Source organism: Canis lupus, chromosome 5 (assembly GCF_048164855.1).
Source record: "Canis lupus baileyi chromosome 5, mCanLup2.hap1, whole genome shotgun sequence".
NCBI classification, from domain to species: Eukaryota; Metazoa; Chordata; class Mammalia; order Carnivora; family Canidae; genus Canis; species Canis lupus.
In genome coordinates, this window is record NC_132842.1 from 41633960 (window position 1) to 41652846 (window position 18887).

Below are 18887 nucleotides of genomic sequence, written 5' to 3' on the forward strand. Positions count from 1 at the left end.
AGCTGCTCCAAAGACAGAAAAGAAAGAAAATTGCCAGAGTCAAGTAAATTCTGAACTCAGCTGATATTTGCATTTACTGAATTCCTGTTTCACTGCTTTTAGGTTGGCTCAGGTCTCTGTCTCAATCTCATTTGGGGGATTAGGTATTCACAAACTATATAATATTCTCTCGATTTTAGAGTTGAGTTTTTTCTTTGCATTTTTAAATGCTAGCAATACTTTATTGAAGAATTATTTTCAGAGTAAAATGCACAAGTTTGAAATGTACAATTTTATGAATTCTGACAAATGCATACATCTAAGTAATCACCACCCAGGTTCAGGTGCATGATTTTTCCATCACTTTAAGATCTTCCCCTGTTTCCCTTTGCAGGCATCCCCTCTTTCCCATGAGAGGCAACTGCTACTATGATACCTATCACTGGGGATTATTTTGGTCTAGATTTGAATTGCATATAAATAGAAACATATGGTATACAGTTCTTTTTTGGTGACTGATTTCTTCAATATAATGTTTTTTAATACTCAAATAGTTGCATGTGGAAGTCCTTTTTTACTGATAAGTATTCTCTTGTAAAGATACACGATAGTTAATATATTTTCTTGCTAGTGGATATTTGAGTCCTTTTGTCTTTGGTTATTATGAATAATGATACTATGGACATTCATGTACATGTGTTTTTGTGAACATATACACTCACATATCTTAGGAATATACTCAGAAGTGAAATTTCTGTGTCAGTGGGTAGGTGTTATTTAATTTTATTAGAAGCTACCAAACTCTTTTTACAGTGATGGTACTGTTTTATTTCCCACTGGAAGTACATGAGAGTTCCAATTGCTCTGTATCATTGACCACACTTGATACTGCCTTTCTTTTAAAATTTTGTTTTTCTGGTGGGTGTGTTGTGTTCTTCTTTTCGACTCCATTTTAACACTTCTAAATTTGAGATACTTTTTAGGGTTAATTCAAAAGAAAGACACTTACTAGTCAGAGGAATGAGTAATGACAGATCAGAGATTGTCTCTGACTCCTCACATTCAAACATAAAGTCCACAGAAGGAATCTGTTCAATTGTAAGCTTGCCTGAGAGATTTCTTTAGTAGTATCATTTTAGGTAGATCTAAGTTAAATGTGGATATCTCATTATTGGTCAAAGTATCTTCAAAAAGATAACACTATACTGTACCATTGAAACGAAAGGTATTGTATATACAGACTGCTACCCACTGCAACTAAAGGCAGATCTGTCCAAGTGCTTCGGAGTAATTGATAGTTTTTTAAGCTCAAAGAAGCAGGTGTGACAATTAATGTGCCTGAACTTCCTCTGATTGACTTTAGTGAATAGCTGTTTAACTTCTAGTAGTATGTATTTCAATTAAGAAAAATATAAATGATGACTTTAACTGAACAGGAAATGAAGATAAACCTTACTACTCTTTGATTTGTCTTGGAAGTATGTTTTAAGCTACACATACACATGGTTTCAAATTCAAGTTTTGTAATCAAAGAGTAAAATATGTCCTTCATTTGTCTTCCTTGGGAGAGGCCAGTGTTATCATTTTTTGTATGTGAACTTCAGGAGATGTTCTATATAAAAACAAGAAAATGTCTATCTTCCCTTGCTGCTTTCTGGTCCTCCTCCTCCTCTTCTTATGAAAGAGACAAATGGAAAAACAAGGGGTATGCTCTTAAGCAGTATTATTTTCCCATTTAACAATATACTTTGATTACTTTGAAATTTCACTACTACTCCTAAAGTAGTAACAAAGAGGTTAAGAATATAAATGTAGGTTAGGGAAAGCCAAGTGTTGCTGCAATGCCAACAAGACTGCCCAAGGCCAAAAGTGATCTTGATGAACTAGGCTTAGTCTCAAACATTGCTTGAGAAGATTCAGGAAGAATTATGTTACTTACATGAATACAGGTATGCAGTTAATACTAAGTCAAAAATCATGACACCTTTCATATAATTTCTAGTTCCTCAAAATGTTACTTTGTTGGTAGGTACCCCCTTCATTGTGAGGAAGATGAAATTCTAGGTATCTTCTCTTGGTTCAGGATCTGAATACTGTCTGTCTCTCATGTCTAGAGCCCTTTGAGAAACTGCTCAAAGCTGTGGAGTTTTATCCCAGAAAAATCAATGTAGGTACAGATAAGTAGATAGGGTTTATAGACTACTCAAGGCTAACTGGTCCAAATTTCTTGAAGCAAACAGTAGGCTCTGATTTGGTGGGAATGAAAGAAGATTATATTCTGTTGGTTGTCCATCCCTTGGGATTGTTAGTACCAGGCCTATCATTTTTATTACTTTAGGAACTGTCATAAATAAAAAAGCTGATGGCAGCTTTTTAGGGGGCACAGGTTAGAAGGCATAAGCTTACAAATGATTTCCTTCCATCATTTCCTTTGAAATAATGAGTTTGTGTTTGCCTACTTAGAAATTTTTTTTTAAAGATTTTATTTATTTATTCGTGATAGACATAGAGAGAGAGAGAGGCAGAGACACAGGCAGAGGGATAAGCAGGCTCCATGCTGGGAGCCCGGTGTGGGACTCGATCCTGGGACAACAGAACCATGCCCTGGGCCAAAGGCAGGCGCTAAACCACTGAGCCACCCAGGGATCCCCTACCTACTTAGAAATTATATGCGATAATATAGTTGTTAAGAGCACGAGCTTGAAAAAAAAAAAAGCACGAGCTTGATGTCAGAATGACAGAGGACAAAGGAGTGAGATCCAAACTGCTCTGCCACTTACTTAGTACATAATAATTGATACTTTGTTAGCCTCTCTTTTTAAATCTATAAAGTAGGGATAACAATATACCTTCTGGCTTGGTATGAGGATTATGTGAGGTAATGAATGAAGCACAGTGTCTCTGTGAATAAGAAATCATTTATTATTCTGCCCCAATGACTGTGATTCCTAGTATTTTGGAATTGTATTCTATGAATCTGTATAATAATTATGATTATTTTAAAAGATACGTGATCTAATCACCTTGAGACCAACTGAGAAGTTCAAGATTATGATTGCCAAATGGCACAAGGATAGTTAGAAACATGTGCTTAGAGTTCCATTGACCACTGTGGAAAATGGGTTTTTAGGGATAGAAATGTTAAAGAAATGTTAAATAAAGTTTATGGAACAGAATAATTATTGTAATTGTAACCTCAGCATCTTGTACTTATACACATTGATCTTCTCAAGGCTAAGAAGCTTTTTATTATTACTGTTAAACAAGTTAAATGGGATCCCATTCAAGTTGCTAAATTGCCTAATAGTGTAACATATGCTTGTGCTTGGTCTCATGATTCCTGAGAATTTTTTTAAAAGGTTTTATTTATTTATTTGACAGAGAGAGGGAGCACAAACAGGGGAAGCTGCAGAGGGAGAGGGAGAAGCAGGCCCCCCACCAAGCAGGGAGCCCAATGCGAGGCTCAATCCCAGGACCCTGGTATCATGACCTGAGCTGAAGGCAGACACTTAACCGACTGAGCCACCGCCACCCAGGTGCCCCTGATCCCTGAGAATTAAAAGAATGTGTAGAAGCACTCTAGTCACACAAGATTTGTTGAAAATGGTTATGTTTCCCAAATTTGACAGATTCTCCTTATCTTTCTAATTCCAAAGGCAAAACCCATCTGTAGTCATTTATTATTTTTTAACCTAAACAATGAACAGTCTAGCAGGGATTTCTGAACCTAAGTAGGATTTTCCCAAGTCTCTGTGTGTGTGTGCAAGCATGCCTGTGTATATGTATCTGTGTGGTATCTGTGTGTGTTTCTACATTTGTATTCTTTTCCAGTCATCTTCTGACTCAGAAGAGAAAAGATGCTAAGAAATAGGAGCATGAGAAGTCCATTTATCACTGGGGTCTGCCTCTCTGCCTGACTAGTGGCTCCCCAGGGAGTCCTAACCAGGTGCTGCTGAGTCCAAGTTCTTCTCCCCACCCCCAAACAATTCTGGGAACACTGTAATTTGAGCCTGTTCTGTCACCGTCACCCCCAGGCTTTGCAGGATCTCCCCTCCCCCATTCATCTCTGGGCCCATCAGAGATGTGGGCAGAGGAAGCATTAAAATGGATAGATTGATAGCCCTAAGATCACATCGATCTTCATACGTGTTGAATATTATGTCAATTATTCATCACTCAGAGATATCATTGCAGGGAAAAATCACATTAAGAGGAGACGGGAAAACGAAAGGTTATAAATTCCTATGCACTGCATAGTTTCTGGCAGCTCTGGAATTCAGTGCTAGCTCCTCTGTGGGAATCTTGTTGGAATGCAGGAGACTTAGGCTTTCTGTTAGAGATATTTCTTCTCCAGCTTTTGTTCCCAGCAGCAAAAGGGCACCTCCCTGTAACAGAAGAAGGGCTCCATAAGTCTGTAAACAATCCTCCTAAGCGTACTCTGAATTCTGAAACCACCAAGACTTTGATATGTCTGAAAAATGAGGTTTTCTCTCTTGACTCCTCAATGAAGCCTTTGCTTTACCCCTAGATGGTCCCAAAAATGGGTGTCAGAGAAGGTGGCAAATGCTACAGGTTAATATGATTCAACCTAGCATACAGAGCAGTGGACAGAGAGAATGTGGGAGTGCAAGGACTCTGCCACCAGACTATGACTCAACCTTTCCAAACCTGTGTGTCCTCATTTTGTGAGTTTAGGGATCATATCAACTTCAGTGAGTGGTTGTGAGGAATAAATTAGATGACCTAACTTACATAATTATGAATCCCCCAAGCACATGGAGCTGCCATTTCTTCTTTCCTTTCTTTTTTTGAAATAAAAGGATCTTTTTATTATATAAGAGAAAAATGGTGGAGCAAAGTACACCAAAATAGTCCTAGAAGGCCATGGGAAAGCAGAGATCCTAAAGGTGAATGATTGGCTTGTTTTCTTAGCTCTTTAGGTTAGAGGAGTGCACCCTTCTAGGTTTATATAAAAGTTGAAAATTATTTGATTTACTTAGTTTTATCTCTTAAAAAATAGACCTTTCTCCTTCCTCCCTCTTCCTGTTGCTCCCTTCCTCCTTTGCCCCCTTCCCAGAGTTAAATTCATGCTATCTGACATGATGAAGTGGCATCTCAGATTACATGGAGGGGCATGAAATGAAAGGGGATGAGAAGCTGGTCTGGTTCTGCTCCAATCCTGGATGAGCTGCCATTTCTTGATGTCACATTTTGTGGGAGGTCCACTAAGCAGTTCTGTAGGCTTAGAAGCACTCTAGTCATGCAAGATTTGTCGAAAATAGTATTGTTTCCCAAATTTGACAGATTTGAGTCCCTGAAGGTTCCTAGGGTAGAGCATCTATACCTCTGGAGGGTTCAGCGCTACACATGGATTCTTCTGGAGGCCTAGTCCAGCAGCTGCTGCTCTCCTTTGCCAGCCTCCTTTCCACCACTTGATATGAGTCCGTCATTTTACTCCCTCAGAAAATACCAACACAGGGACCGTCTTTCTACTATCCTTATGTGCACCCAGTAGATATTCTTGGAGCTCCTAAAAGGTGCTGTGGAGCAGCAGTTGTAAGCAAGATGAGAGGCTTGCTCCCTTGGAGCTTCCATCCCAGTGGGAATGTTGCACCAAAAATGAGTCACCAGCAAGTGCACAGGAGATTCAGGAGGTACCAGGTGTTGTGGAGGTGATGCAGAATGCGATAGGGTATGAGTTCAGGGAAGGCCCTTTTGAGGAGATGTCAGTGAAGCTGTGACCTGCGGGGTAGGAAGGAGCCAGTTTGGTAGCCATCTCCAGGAAGAGTGTTTAGGCAGAGGTGGTTGCAAATTTGAGCCTGATGTGGGAAGGAGAGGCAGACATTTTAGAAACAGAAAAGAAAGATGGTGTGACAGGAAAATACCATCTGAGATGATGAGAGAGGTAGGCACGTCTAGAACTTGGAGGCCATGTTAAGGAATTTGAATTGCACTTGGTACAGCTGACGCATTTTTATTTGTAGTTATGGTGGGGAGGTCATGTGGAATTGGTTGTGAGGCAGGGATGTGATGGGGAAGAGCAGTTACAGGCTCTACAGTAGGTAAGACTGATGATTGTGGCTTGGATGAGGTTAGCACCAGTGGGGAGGTATCAGTAAATGGATGGGCTCTGGATTTTGGTGCTGGCTCCTCTGTGTATGAAGAGACTCTACTGAAGGACTGAATGTGATGAGGGTAGGGTAAGGGAGAGATGGGATGGCTCCTAAGTGTTTTGTAGGTTTAGGTTTTGGATATCCCCAAAGCTAGAAAAAAAAATGGTGATTTTGGCTCACAAAATGGACCAGCCTTTTCCTGCCTGGGGGATTTTCTCACTGGTTATGTGTGTGTATAGGCCCTGGTCTCCTGTGCCCTGTTACTTCTCCGTGGTTTTTTCCTTTTCTCTCTGTATATACTCTGTTCTAAGGGCTGAATATTTTTGAGCAAAGATGACATTATTTAGAGCTTTTTATCAATATTATATGGAGTGCCCAAACCTGTACTAGTCCCTACAGGAAGGAATGGGGAAAGACTTCTCAAAACCATTATTATGTTAGTGTCCGTTGTGCTACTGCTTCTTGGAACAGCACCCCTTCTTCCTTGCCCCTCCTTCAAGGGGCTGTGTTTCCTTGAACACAGTGCTGGTTCTGCATAACATATGTGGTTAGGGGCTCTAGGCTCAGTCTTGGCTCTGCCACCATTTGGTTGTATCTTCACATCTTGAAAATTTACTTCCCATATCTGTAAAACAGGAAACCCCCTTCCTAGGGCATGGAGGAAGATTTTAGAAGACACTGTAGAGGACCTTAGCTGGTTACTGCCATAGTTCTTACTATTTTTATGGACTTAAATAAGGAAGTCCTGGACCCATTAAAATGAAACATCAAATGATGGGGTCTGATATTTTGCTGCATTCAGCTGGCCATAGAATCAGGGATTACAAGGACTTTGGAGAACATTTTCCCTAGTCCCTTGATATAACTAGACTGACACATTTGAAAAGATCCTTTGATTTCTTGAGGCTGCATACTTCTCAGAGGGTGTTTTGAGTAACAGGAGCCATGCAAAGATCTGCTGAGAGACTTCCTGGTCCAATAAGCAAGACATACTACATATGAGATTCCCTTCTTATAGATTCATAAACTGTATAATAAAGGCTTTGAGGCCTGTAATAAAGAAATCTGCCAATCCATGTTTGTCACAGCATTTTCCAATGGCTTTCTAAAGACTCTTGTCCATGGCCAGTCCATCCTATAGAGTAGGTGTTCCTTGGTGCATTCTTGGAGACTCTAGTTAAGCTAAAGGAAGCTACATTTGAAACAGGTTTGATTTCCCGAGACATTTCATGGAAGGAGAGATTTTAGCAACCTCTCCTGATCAAAGGCTAGAGCAGACAGGCAATTAGTGTTTGAGGATCTTTCCTCCCCTTCCTTAGCAGCACCTGGGTTTCCTCTGACTTCAAGCCTCTACTTGAAGTAGAGACATGGGACTTACTTACCTGGGACATGATATTTCTCATCAAGCTCTGAACAGGGGGCCTTTTAGGAAAAAGAATCCCTTGAGACTCTAGGAGCTTAACAAATGAGGAGGCACCATCTGCCCATACAGGTTGTGAAAACACCAGAAACCTCATTTAAAACAGAGCCAGGAAGCCCTGAAGGGGGAGCTCTGACATACATTCTACTCTTTGCATCCTCCATAACCAGCAGGAAGAGGGAAGTAATTCCTACATTGACAAGGAAAGACATTTTTTACTTAGGAATTTCATCTGTTTTTAAGAAAAAGAAGGAAGATCTCTCCCTGCCCCAGTAAGTACACACTAGCCACTGCTTGCAGCCAATGAGAAACTCCCACAGTCTCCAACTCCTGTTCATCTCCAAAAAACTTTTGTTAAAAACATCACTCCCCAGTTTCGTCCTAAAACCTAATAAATAAAATCTGACCTTTCTTTGTCTCTTCAGACGTGCCTGTGGTTTCACCATAGCTTCCATGTCTCAAACTGCAGTTCCTCTGTCACTAAATAAACTCATTTTCCTAATAAAATAACTGGCTGTTTTATTTTGAAGGTTGACAAGGCTGATTGGTGAACTTCATATCTAAATGAATTGAGCTTCATCCTGCACCCTTCCTGTCATCTTCCTGCCCTGGTCCTGGAGAACTTTGTCCTCTCCCAATCAGTGTATGGTTGGGAGGTAAGGGGAAGTTTGGATGGAGCTGAAAACTAAGAAGCTGTGATAATGGGATAAAAATGGAATTTCCTTTTTCAAAAACAAAACTCGCAGAATAGTTTGAGAGAGAAACAAAAAAGCTGTTTGGTAATACTGACCTGGCAGGTTGGGTGTCACTTCTTGTGTTCTCAGACAACTTCCCCTGGAGTTTTTGTTTCACAGGCTGTCAGTGGGAAAGGAAAGGATCCTTGTTCATTCTCATTACTTTACCACCAAGAGGTTTTGCCATGGGGGAAATAGTTTCTTTTTCAGATTTCAGTTTTGAACTCATATGCATCTGTATTACAACTTAGTGACTTTCTTACTGCACAGATATATTGAGTCAGTAATGTAGAACAGGTGAGAGGCTTGTCCCAGTGCCCTTGGAGCTAGTGTTCCACTAAGGAAGGTGGAGGGACCTGATAGCTCTAGAAGCACCATGTAATTTTGCTTTGTAAGATCTTAGAGAGGCTATCAAGCATTGATCTTGAGGGCACAACATTTTAAATGTAAAGGATCTTTCAGATTAATGCAAAGGCTTTCACTGTTCCAGTTTTCCTGAAAGTGCACTTAAAAATTCATGGACTTATGTTGTAGTATTTTCCCTATGACATTGTAATTTTGTGTTAGGCTTTTACAAGCAGTAATCTGGTTGGCATGACTGTGATCCTCAAGGCCTCAAGAGAGCAGATCAGGGCACATACTAGGCTCTTGAAGCTTAGAGAACTAGAGATCATCAGGGTCTGGGGTATACTGGGACTGTGTCATGGAGAAGGAGATGCTTGAGCTAAAGAATTATTCCTAATTACTTTAAGCCATTTAAAAAATATTTTATTTATTTATTCATGAGAGACACACACAGAGAGAGGCAGAGACACAGGCAGAGGGAGAAGCAGGTTCCATGCAGGGAGCCTGAGGTGGGACTCGATCCCAGGACCCTGGGATCACGCCCTGGGCCAAAGGCAGATGCTCAACTACTGAGCCACCCAGGCGCCCCAACCTTAAACCATTTTAAAAAATGAATATATACATGGTGAAAATTTAAATACTACAAATAGGTATTCAGTAAAAAAAAAAAAAAATGTCTTCTCTTGGACACCAATACCTCAGGTTTTCCTCCTAGAGGAAGATAGTATCAGAGGTATTATAAATGTATAAAAGCATTTATGTAGGACTTCTTCTCTTTTTAAAACCTAAGCATTGCTATACTGTGCCTATTATTACTCATTTTCCCCCCAATTCTTGTTTGATTGCTGGCTACCTATCCACACAGGTAGAGCTGCTCCACCCTATTTAAAGTTCAGAGCATATGCATTGTATACAAGTATCATAAATAACCTTCCAGTTCCCTTTTGATGAACACTTAGGTTGTTTCTAGTCCTTCGCTACTAAAAACAGTACTGCTATTAATATCCTCAAGCATATGTCTTCATGTATCCATGTGAGTATGTTTGTGTAAAATATGTTCATAAAAGTAAAATTTATGGGTCAAAGAGAATGTAGATTTTAGGTTTTGATAAAATCAAGGAGTATACTAGAGTAAAATTTCTTTTCCTAGGTCTACGTGATCCCTGTTTGCACTGGGCTTTGTAGCACGGATAAAATAACAAGAGATGTCGATGTAATTTTCAGAAGAGAATAATTTGGGTAAAGACTTAGATTTGGAAATGAATATGGCATTGTCTGGGGACTATAAGGAGACCAGCCATATCAGTAACTATGGTGTACTAGATTCCTACCATGTTTAAGTTCATGAAGTATACTATCTCAGTCCCCTAACAGCTCCAGGATTCAGGTTCCATTGTATTTCCATTTGACAGATGAGGGCAATCTCAGAAAGGTTAAGTGATTTTCTCAAGGTCACACAACCTGTAAAGTGGCAGAAGCAGGGATTATCCAACTCCAGAGCTCTGACAGTAGGTGATAATGCTTGCTGCGCGTGTGTGTGTGTGTGTACTTGCTCATGTGTTTATGTGTGTGAGTATTTAAGAGCATATTAAATAGTTTCTAGCAAAACATCTACCAAAGATTGAGACCTTGTATATTGTAAGGGACCTTAGAGATCATCTCATTTAGTGCGCCACCCTTCTTAGGACCTTCCCTGCTGCATCCCTACCTGGTGCTCCACTCTCCTGGGATCTGCTTGATGGTTCCACAGGTTCATAGTTGACTCTGGCCTGTGATTGATAGCATGACCAATGGGAGGAAGAGGGAGGTAGACTGTAATTGAGTGTGAAAAGGAGATTTGCATTGCTTTTGTTTTCAGTAGTTTGTTCAGCTTCCAGTTTTTTGTTGTTCACTAGTGAATCCCTGAGATGAGTGGATCCTTTTTGGTCAGTGTCATTTCCCCCAAGATATCAAAGTTTGACTTTACTTAACCTGACCAGAGGCCCTGTGTCTCCGAATCAGTAAAACCTGGAGTTTGTTTCTGGGGCTGGAACACTTTACTTTAATAATTTTCTTTCAAATGTGGGGCCATGGCATGGCCTGTGCATCCCAGGAAAGGGATGCTTACGGAGAAAGCAGAAAGGCCCAAAGGATGAGGTGCTAGTGAACTCTACAGCCCCAGGGAAACTGGGGCCAACCAGGTGCAAAGATTACACTGAAGGTGGGCCTCATCTGGACCAGGACCATTGAGGGAAGAATTGACTGGAGTCAATTGGGAGTTCCTTGGGAGTTCCTTGGCTGGAGGCCATGGTGGGACTTGGGCCTATTGTGCCATCAATTTCTAATATCTCATCCTCTCTCTGTGGAAATGCTGGTTAGAATGAATAACAGACAAAGGATATGGTAACTGATGAGAGGAACTTCAGAGCTCCATGAGCAAACTGTGAGATATGGTTTGGGACATTCTGTGGCTGGCAAAGCCTTTTAACCACAGGGAAACTTCTGTTCCAGGCTAGGAGAAAACAACTCTGCTATGGATTTCAGAGTGATTATGAAAAATAATGGATTTCTTCCAAGTAGCTGTTGCTAATAGTTTCATAAAATAGTGATCTGGACAGTCGAGCAAAATGATTGAGGTTGAAGGTGCTGGATTCAGATTTGCATCATCTTTCTTCTTGTTTTTGTTTTTACTGTTGGAAAACATACTTAACTTTTATGCCTCAATTTTATTCTTTTTTTTTTTTTTAATGTGGGGATAATACTACCTACACCATAAGGTTGTGGTGTCACTTAGTCTGATGGGTTCTGATGCATAATTGATGTTTATTGAGTACTTAATATTATTACCACTTATATCTGGTCAACTCAAACTCTTAGATTAACAGCACATGGTATGTTTGCTGAGAGTTACTGAGGTATTTGACAATATTAATTGCTTTAGTGTACTTTGATTTTATAGGCAGCATGTAGGTAAAGCCAATAAAAGTCATCTTAGACTGCTGTGAATTCTACAATAGTGGGGTTGGGAAAAAAAAGAAAAAAATAGTAGGGTTGGAATGGACGTTTTATTTTTTTTTTAATTGTGCCAGAGCCACCAATCTATAAATCTATATTGTACCTCCTGGTACCCAGTGCTCTTGCATTCATCTTTGTTCATTGCTTGGATGTGAAACAGACTGCCTGGAACTGGTTATGGAGGCCTCAATTCAGAATCTGCCTACCTGTAAGGTCCAGAAAGATGGATGGCTTTAGTCATCTGAAACCGGTATGAGAACACAGGTGTACTAACTTATCAAGAGAAGGAGAGGGAGGGAGGGATAGGTTTGCCCTAGAGAGAAGGAGGGCACTGCTCAAATAGAGGGTTGTGATGGATTGGCTAGCACCTGTAAACAAGGATCTGAGCCCCAGGCTCCTCCAGCTATTGGAAATAGCTGTATTGGAAAGCCAGTACAGATATTCAGTGCCTCACTCAGTGCTGTTCAACTTGTTGAAGGTCGTGCCATTTGTACTTTTGACAGGATTTTTTGAGACATTTTGAAGTCATTCCCTGTCATTGCTTGAGGAAATAATATCCTAAGATCCAATCTACCTTTTGTTCCATTTTGTGAGGTGCTTCCTGCAAAAATAGCTTTTTATGTGACTCAAAGCACTTGGCTACTGTTGGCTTCTCCTGAGCAGTGTGGACCAAGGAGGAGGCCCTAGCATTTAAGTTTCAGAAGGGAACATGTATTTGAAGGGATTTCATGGTTCTTTTTGCCAAGAAGCAAGAATGGCTGAGCCTGACTGTTCTGCATAACCAAGAAAATACTTGTGTGTCTTATCGTATCATGACGTCTTGTCTTATCAGTTGTTACCTTGGGCAACTGAGGGAACCTCTCCAAAACTTTTTTTTGCCGTCTGTAAAATGGGAGTAACAATAGCATCTCCTAGGGATGTTAGGAGGGTACCTAAAATATTTTGCAGGCCTGATACAGAGTTAGCATTTAGTAAATGATATTTATTTATTTATTTATATATTTTTTAATAATAAATTTATTTTTTATTGGTGTTCAATTTGCCAACATACAGGATAACACCCAGTGCTCATCCCATCAAGTGCCCCCCTCAGTGCCCGTCACCCATTGACCCCCACCCCCCCACCCTCCTCCCCTTCCACCACCCCTAGTTCGTTTCCCAGAGTTAGGAGTCTTTATGTTCTGTCTCCCTTTCTGATATTTCCTACCCATTTCTTCTCCCTTCCCTTCTATTCCCTTTCACTATTAGTAAATGATACTTATTATAAGAACTTGTCTCTCTCACTACCTTGTTTGTTGATTGATCAGTTTAGTTGTCGGATGTCTGTCTCCTCACACTGTAGCGGAAGCTGCTTCCGGTGTGGATGTGTGCGCACAATCCTGAGTGTGTGATCCCTGCGTGAATGATCCTGACAGCACCTGCTCATACTGGTGTGCTCAGTGGGTGCACACTGCAGGCTCTCCATGTGTACTTACCAACTCTCACCCATTTGGGCCACTTCCCTTCTCTCTCTTCTCCATAATTCCTCCATAAAGAATGATCTTATTTTAGACTGAAGGCTTTGGCCAAGGATGAGAGTGAAAAGGTGACACATGCTTTGGATTGCTTTGAGGACATTACGGGTTAAGAGAACTTCTGAGGAGAGTACGATGAAGGCCAGTAGGGCCTTTTTCCTCCACAGAAACTCATGTGAATATATTCATTAGGATGAGTTTCAAGGGCCATAAAATCGCCTGAGCAAGCTTCAGTAAAAAAGAAAGGCACACTCCTTATAAGGTTTTCGAGAATGATTTTTGGCACGGATGTCATCAGGCCTCGGGAGTAGACTGAAACTCAGCACCTCGGCACAAACATCTGCCTCTATCTTGTACCTTTGTTTTTTTTTTTTTTTTTTTGTTTTGTTTTTTGTTTTTTATGATAGTCACACACAGAGAGAGAGAGAGAGAGAGAGAGAGAGGCAGAGACAGACAGAGGGAGAAGCAGGCTCCATGCACCGGGAGCCCGACGTGGGATTCGATCCCGGGTCTCCAGGATCGTGCCCTGGGCCAAAGGCAGGCACTAAACCACTACGCCACCCAGGGATCCCCTATCTTGTACCTTTGTACATCTGCTCCTGCCTTGCTGAGATGCAGTGTTTCTCAAATTGAAACAGAAGAAAAAAAAGCCAAAATGAAAAAAAAAAAACCAAAAACCCTAATGTTTATTATCAGGTTCCATAGTCATAAAATTACTCTATCAAAATGCTCTAAGGGTTCCTAAGTATTTACTTATCTCAATTTCTGTTCTTGATTCCTGCCAGACGGCTACCACTTCGCCTGGGGGGCAGGCCTGGCTGTCGCTCACATAGCAGCTGTAGAGTGCCTCCCCTCAGCAAGTGAGTCCACACCGCGCTGCAAGACACCAGACCAAAGTGAACTGTTGTCTCAGAGCCTCCAGGTGTGGGTCAGGCTCTCCCGAAAGGCCTTGCATGGTACTCCGGGCTGTGCAGCTGTGGCCCCTAGGGTGAGGGCACAGAGTGAAAACAGAGGCCAGAGAGCATCCTTATGGGTGCGAACTCAGTGAAGGGCTGAGCTGAGCAAACACCTGAGAGCATGTCCTGAAGGACGGTTTCCAGCACTACTGATTTCTTTTTCTCCTGAAGACATGTCATAAGGGACACTGAAAGTGTTTTTGAGTGTGTGAGTACAGAGAAGAAAAATCATAGGCTCCTTTCCATATTCTCACCAGGGTCTTTGTAGGGCGAAGAGTGTTCTCATCATGTTCATACTTCTTGCAAGCCTATTCCTATTTCTATACCCCAGTATTTTTCAGCATAGAAATTCCTGGCACTGACTCTTTAAATTTCTGTGTGTGTGTGTGTGTCTAGATTAACTTTCTGTTTTATGAAATGTCCGTTTGGCATTTGGTCAGGCAAAGGTCCATGTATTTCTAGCATGGGTGATAACTTCAAAGACGATCTGGCCTGGAGAAAGGGGAGTTTTATGTTTTATTTTATTTATTTGCTATTTTTTAAAAAGTATTTTGTTTATTTTATTTTTTAAGATTATTTATTTATTTATTCATGAGAATACACAGAGAGGAGAGAGAGAGAGAGGCAGAGGGAGAAGCAGGCTCCATGCAGGGAGCCTGACGTGGGACTCAATCCCGGGTCTCCAGGATCACGCCCTAAGCTGTAGGCGGCACTAAACTGCTGAGCCACCCGGGCTGCCCAGTATTTTGTTTATTTATTCATGAAAGAGGGAAGCAGAGACCTAGGCAGAGGGAGAAGCAGGCATCCCACAAGGACCCCGATGAAGGACTCTATCCTGGATCCTGGGATCATGCCCTGAGCTGAAGGCAGATGCTCAACTGCTGAGCCACCCAGGAGTCCCTTATTATTTTTATTATGTTTTATTATTATAGTACCAATCAGAAAAGGAATAATGATTCTTTCACAGATAGGCGTTTGTCTCTTCCGAATTTCAAGTTTTAATTGAGATTCTCATGGTTCATATCTCTTGTCAATTATTTCCCCCCCCAACCTTGGGTAGCAGCAGAATAATCATTTAGAAAACTGTGATGAAATGGGTAACTTATGCTCTTAAAATATTAGCATACTGTGTATAACTCGACAAATATAATTCTTCCCAATTATTTTCTATTTTATAAGAAAATGCTCAATGTTAAATTGGGTGTGTAAACTGCTTTTTAAGTGTATCTTGTTCTGGTGCACATCTCTTTTCTCTACAACTCTTACTTTTTTTTTTTTTTCTTACTTTTTTTAAGTGACTTGATTACAGAATTTGAAAGCTGAACCTGTGGCAAAATGAAAGTACCTTCAATTTAAATTGGATTTCTGACTTATAACATTAAATTAAAACTTGTCAGGGAAATTTTTTTTAAGTTTTATTTTCATATGTATTTTCAGGTACAGTTAACATATGGTGTTATATTAGTTTCAGGTGTACAGTATAAGGATTGAACAATTCTGTATGTCACCTGGTGCTCATCACAGCAACTACACTCCTTAATCCCCTTCACCTATTTCACCCATCCCCCCACCCTCCCCACCCACCTCCCCTCTGGTAACCCTCATTTTGTCTTCAGTAATTAGTCTATTTGTGGACTCTCTCTCTCTTTCATTTTTTTCCCTTGCTCATTTGTTTTGTTTCATAAATTCCACTATGAGTGAAGTCATATGATATTTGTCTTTCTGTAACTGATGTATTTCACTCAGCATTATACTGTTTAGCTTCATCCATGCTACTGTGAATGGAAAGATTTCATTATTTTTAACGGCTGAATAACATTCCTATATATGTATGTATATACATATATAGGAATATATATATATATATATATAAAACTTCTTTATTCATTTGTCTGTCATTGGACACTTGGACTGCTTCCATAATTTGGCTATTATAAATAATGCTGCTATAAACATAGAGGTGCATGTGTTTCTTTAAATTTATGTTTTTCTATTTTTGGGGTAAGTACCCAGTAGTGCAATTACTGGATCAAAGGGTAATTCTATTTTTAATTTTTTGAGGAAACTTCATACTGGTTTCCACAGTAACTGCATCAGTTTGCATTGCCACTAACAATGCAAGGGGGTTCCATTTTCTCCACATCCTCTTGAACACTTGTTTCTTGTGTTTTTGATTTAACCATTCTGACAGATGTGAGGTGATAGCTCATTATAGTTTTGGTTTGCATTTCCCTGGTGATAATGATGTTGAGCATCTTTTCATGTGTTGCTATCTGGATGTCTTCTTTGGAGAAATGTTTGTTCATGTCTCTTGCCCATTTTTAAATGATTTGTTTTTGCTTTTTGGGTGTTGGGTTTTGTAAGTTCTTTACATATTTTGGATACTAATCCTTTATTTGATATTCCATTTGCAATTATCTTGTCCCATTCTGGAGGCTGCCTTTTATTTAGTCTTATTGACTGTTTCCTTTGCCCTGTAGAAGCTTTTCATTTTGATGTAGTCCCAATAGCTTATTTTCAATTTCCCTTGCCTTGGGAGACCTACCTAGAAAAATGTTACTAAGGATAGTGCCGAAGAAATTACTGCCTATGTTTTCCTTTAGGAATTTCATATTTAAGTCTCACATTTAGGGCAGCCTGGGTGGCTCAGCGGTTTAGCGCTGACTTCAGCCCAGGATGTGATCCTGGAGACCTGGGATCGAGTCCCATGTTGGGCTCCCTGCATGGAGCCTGCTTCTCTCTTTGCCTGTGCCTCTGCCTTTCTCTCTCTCTCTCTGTCTCTCATGAATAAATAAATAAAATCTTAAAAAAAAAGTCTCACATTTAGGTCTTTAATTCATTTTGAGTTTAGTTTTTGTACATGGTATAAGAAAGTGGCCTAGTTTCATTCTTTTGCATGTAGCTGTTTCCAGGTTTCCTGGCACCATTTGTTGAAGAGACTGTCTTTTTCCCATTGGATATTCTTGCCTCCTTTGTTGTAGATTAATTGACCATATAAACATGGGTTTATTTCTATTCTGCTCTCTATTCTGTTCTGTTGATCTATGTGCCTGCTTTGGTCCCATTACCATCCTGTTTTCATCACTACAGCTTTGTACTATGTCTTGTACTATGTCTTTGTACTATGTACTACATACAATACAGGATTGTGGTATCTCCAGCTTTGTTCTTCTTTCTCCGGATTGTTTTGGCTTTTTGGGGTCTTTTAGAATTCCATAAAATTTTAGGATAATTTGTCCTAGTTTTGTGAAAAATGCTGTTTTTTTTTTTTAAGATTGATTTATTTATTTATTTATTTATTTATTTATTTATTTATTTATTTATTTATTTATTCATGAGAGACACAGAGGGGGAGAGAGAGGCAGAGACATAGGCAGAGGGAGAAGCAGGCTCCATGCAGGGAGCCCAATGTGGGACTCGATCCCAGGACTCCAGGATCACACCCTGGGTGGAAGGCAGGCGCTAAACCGCTGAGCCACCCAGGGATCTCCACCGTTGGTGTTTTTGATAGGGATTCCATTGAATCTGTAGATTATTTTGGGTAGCATGAACATTTTTAACAATATTCTTCCAATTCATGAGCATGGAATGTCTTTCCATTTGTGTTGTCTTCAATTTCTTTCATGGATGTTTTATAGTTTTCACCTTAAGCTTATTCTTAAGTATTTTATTCTTTTTGGTGCAATTGTAAATGGAGATGTTTTCTCTTTCTGTTACTTTGTATTAGTGTATAGAAGCACAACTGAGTTTTGTGCATTAATTTTATATTCTGCAACTTTACTGAAATTATTTATGCAAATAGTCTTTTGGTGGAGTCTTGAGGGCTTGCCATGTGTAATATCATATCATCTCCCAATAGTGACAGTTTTATATCATTGCCAGTTTGGATGCCTTTTATTTTTTTCTTGTCTAATTGCTCTGGCTAGGAATTCTAGTATTGTGTTGAACAAAAGTGATGAGAGTGGACATCTTTCTTTTGTTCCTGATCTCAGAAAAAAAACCTCAGTTTTTCACCACTGAGAATGATATTAGTTGTGAGTTTGTTATATATGGCCTTTATCATGTTGAATTATGTTCCATATACACCCATTTTGTTGAGTTTCTATCATGAGTTAAATTTTGTGAAATTGTTTTCTGCATCTATCAAGATCATCATATGATCTTCATCCTTTGTTCTGTCAATGTGGTGTATCATGTTGATTGATTTGCAACTGTTGAAACACATTTGCATCCCTGGAATAAATCCCACTTGATAATGATGAAAGATCTTTTTAATACATTGGTAAATGTGGTTTTCTAATACTTTGTTGATGATATTTGTATCTATGTTCATCAAGGATATTGGCCTGTAGTTTTCTTTTTTGTAGTATCTTTGGTTTTGGTATCAGGGTAATACTGGCTTGGTAGAATGTATTTGAAAGCTGTCTTCTTCTTCTTCTTCTTCTTTCTTCTTTCTTCTTCTTCTTCTTCTTTCTCCTCCTCCTCCTCCTCCTTCTTCTTCTTCTCTCTTCCTCTTCTCTCTTCCTCTTCCTCTTTTTCCTCTCTCTCCTTCTCCTCCTCATTCTTTTTTTTTTTTTTTTTTTTTTTTGCTTGTTTTTTGGAATAGTTGGAAGAGAATAGGTATTAACTCTTCTTTAAATGCTTGGTAGACTTCACCTATGAATGCATCTGGTCCTGGACTTTTGTTTGGTGAGATTTTTTAAATTACCAAGTCAATTTTATTACTAATAATTGGTCTGTTCAGATTTTCTATTTTTTTTCCTGATTCAAATTTGGATGATTTTATGTTTCTAGGAATTTATGTTTTTTTTTTTCTAGGTTGTCCAATTTGC